Source organism: Belonocnema kinseyi, chromosome 7, assembly GCF_010883055.1.
Source record: "Belonocnema kinseyi isolate 2016_QV_RU_SX_M_011 chromosome 7, B_treatae_v1, whole genome shotgun sequence".
Taxonomy (NCBI): domain Eukaryota; kingdom Metazoa; phylum Arthropoda; class Insecta; order Hymenoptera; family Cynipidae; genus Belonocnema; species Belonocnema kinseyi.
The window spans coordinates 121438962-121442442 of record NC_046663.1 but is presented as its reverse complement, the minus strand read 5'-3'; the positions used below and the strand labels follow the sequence as shown (position 1 = coordinate 121442442).

Here is a 3481-nt window from a genome sequence, read left to right as displayed (position 1 = left end):
AATTATGTCAGAGCTGACAAAAATTTCTTTTAACTACTTGAATATTCTTTAAATTCGATATCAGATTAACCCAGGATTAAGTCAATTTGTTTATTTTTTAAATAAATATTTCCAAAATTTTGTAAATTTAAACTTTGGGCTCATTTTAGAGCTATTTTTCTAGTTCGTAAATACGTGAAACAGATAACCATAAAGTTTCTATAAAAATCCCTTAAAGTATATATTTATTTAATTTTTATTTGTCTACAGGTAAGATCTTTTCAAATATTTGCAACTTCAAGCTCTTGCTCTGTGATATCATTTTTTAAAGATTTATGCCCAGAAGCTTCTGTGATATTGTAGTAAGATAGCTTTAAGATAATCACAAGAAAATAAAAAATATTGATTATAACGGAAGTTATAGAAAATGTAAGAAAACACGTAATTTTACACTATTTTAACAACCCAAAAACTGTGATTTAAACTTCTGAGGAATTACAGCTATAAATTGTAACTAAAAATTTTTTTCGATTTGTTTTTAAAGAAGGTTCTCAAACTTTTGTCTAATTTAGAAATTTCACAGTAACAGTTTAGAAAAATATATATTTTATATATAGTAGAAATTTGGGTTGATATTTCTTAACCAATTAAAAAAATTTTTTTTTGCTTTCTTTGAAAATTTTCAAAATGTTAAAAAGCATATAACTTTTTGAAATGTAATCGAATTCAAAAATATCATTAGGACAATTTGCAAGTCTTTTAGACACGTACCAGAAAATTTGACAAAAAGTTTTAAAACTCATAAAAAATTTTTATTCAAATTTTGAAAGAGCTCAAACTTTTTGAATTGATGTCTAATGGAAAAATTTAACTGACATAGTTTCTAAATATAGTTGATATCTAGTGATGAATTTAGATAAAATTTCCTCATATTTTAGAAAAATATTTTTTCCAATTTACTCAACATTTTCAAAAATTTCAAAAGTAAATAACTTTTCTCATTTTCATTAAAATTGAACATTTTATTTGAAAAATTTGCAAGTTTTCTACTTATCTGTAAGAAACTTTGACTAAAATTTGCAAAATTGTAAAAAAATGGTTTCAAATTTTAAAAATGCTCTCAATTTTTAAATTTTGGTTGAAAATATTTGATTAACGAACTTAACCTTCATTTTGGGAACCTTAAAAAGTGTATCAAAGGCCGACTTGATCGTAAAAATCCTTCAGAAGTCAGCGTGCCTACAACATTCAGGTAACCATACATACATACATACATACATGCATACATACATACAAACATACATACATACATACCATCATACACACACACACACACGCACACACAAACATACATACGCACATACAGACATACGGACACACAGCCAAACAGACATACACACATACAGACATATATGCAAGCAGACAGGCAACGATAAAATTTTATGATTTTTGGATTCTATGAGTGCCGAAACGTAAGCATCCGTTAAAAACCAGAGATCGAAAATTTTGGACGAATACATTACACTCTCATGAATGAGAATATAAAAATTGGTAGATTGGTTTCAACGTAGGTTCATCTTATAAAGAGTTTTGAAAGCACCTTCAGAGAGTACAAATTTTAGCTCTGACATAATTGTAACTCAGAGAATTTCATCAGTCATCAAAAAGAGTTGGTTGGAAACTTTCGCACAGCCGTACATAAATACATACAAATGTTGTACATCTTTGCGAATACTTTACTATACATCAGTTTGATAATATATGTTAATAAATATGATAATGTACCTACATACCTTAAAGTAGGAATATCATGTGCTGTAGCATGACCATAAAAGTGAAGCGGAACTGTTCTGCACATTTCTTTGGAGTAAACATGTAGAGTAGCATTGGGATTTTGGAAAAGCTTTGGGGGAAACATTGTGCCATCAGTTCCAGTAATTTTATCGCATTGCTCGTCCCCCCAAATTTTACGACTTTCCATTCCATTTAGTTTTTGAATAACACCCAGCTTGTCCATATCTTTCGATCCAGTATGAATTGTAAAGCGGTCTTTGGAGAAGCCATTTTTCTAAAATCAGAAGATAAAAGACTTTTTAGTTGATGTGCGTATCTTAAAAATGATGATATTATAAAATTTAGTAATATATAACCTTTCTTGATCATATGCCTCGCTGACTAGCTCAGTCTATAATAAGAACAGCATTGTAAATGTATGCTTTACTGAGGATTTAAGTTATATTTTCAAATAGCAAAAAATTAAGGAAGACGTTAGCGTTACTCCTCATTTATTTTACTTTTTTCCTGTTTTATCATAGTATCCCTGGCGGACCGAAGGAACCGAATAGAGCAATACTCCTTTAATTTAACCTATAATCCGAATTTCAACAGATTAAAAGTTGATCTTACTGTTTTTTTTAGTTTTTTTAAAAGGAACGGAATGGGGTCTTTACGGGTACTTTGTAGAGGCTACATTCGGTTCCTTCGGTCTGCCAGGGATTCTGTTAACAAATCGCTAAGAGATAAATACACCAAAGGAACGACAGATAATACAGTTCAATGAGACAAGTGTTTTGCAGGAGGATTGTTTTTCCTTATTTTATGAATGAAGAGTAATTTTTCTGTCTCGGATGAAGAATAAGGAAATATAAGGATGTCTGGGACAGTTTCATAGTTCTATTAGTATATAAATACGGAGTTGTAGAAAAAATTAATTAAATAACACGTGAATTTGTAATATTACTATCTAATTACATAATCAATACATATTCAAAAATAAAAACTTTGACTTTATCATAAAAGATTTGATATCCCAAATAAACCAAAGTATTCCGAATCGAACTGGTGCATAATTTAGGGTGTCTCGAAAGTCGATTCGAAAGAAATTCGAAGAGGCCAGTTTTAATCGGGAAAAAACTATTTGAAGTGGGCAATTCGAAAGTCTTTCGCACTGAAGTTCGGCGCTATTAGTTCGAATCGAAGAAAACCGATTCGAATTCGGCAATTCGACAGTCCTTTGATACGGCTTTCAGTGTAATTAAATAAAATGTTGACTATTAAATTAAATTATTCAATTATCAATATCCCTTGACCGTAAAGTAAACTTACACAATGGAAATCTAGCATTAATATTTTTATGAAGTTCGAATATTTTTATATATCATGTTAATTTTTTTGCAGGCAACATTGATGAAGACTGAAAATTTTTTTTAGGTATATTACCTAGAATTTTTGCTATCCCAGCTAGAAAGTATCGCTGGATTTCGTCTTCATAAATAGTTAGCTGTATTGAATAGATTTTCTTGCAGGCAAAATATAGGAGCTGTATCTAGAAAATTTAGCTGTAATGTCTATATTTCTATTACTAAATACTAAGTATTTATATTTAAGTATATTTATTAATAAGTATATACGAGGGTGGATTGATAAGTTTCCGGCCTGACCAAGAGATGGCGCCACTAGGCCTACCTTGAGGTGGCGTTCTATAGTACCATCCTTAGATAGC

The 3481-nt window shown here is 29.9% G+C and overlaps 1 protein-coding gene across 1 annotated transcript in view; it reads left to right on the top strand.

The window, feature by feature from the left end:
- The window catches only part of LOC117176662 (lysosome membrane protein 2-like), an 83621-nt gene that overhangs the window by 71188 nt on the left and 8952 nt on the right, over nt 1–3481 (top strand). The gene's annotated exons all lie outside the window — the stretch shown is intronic.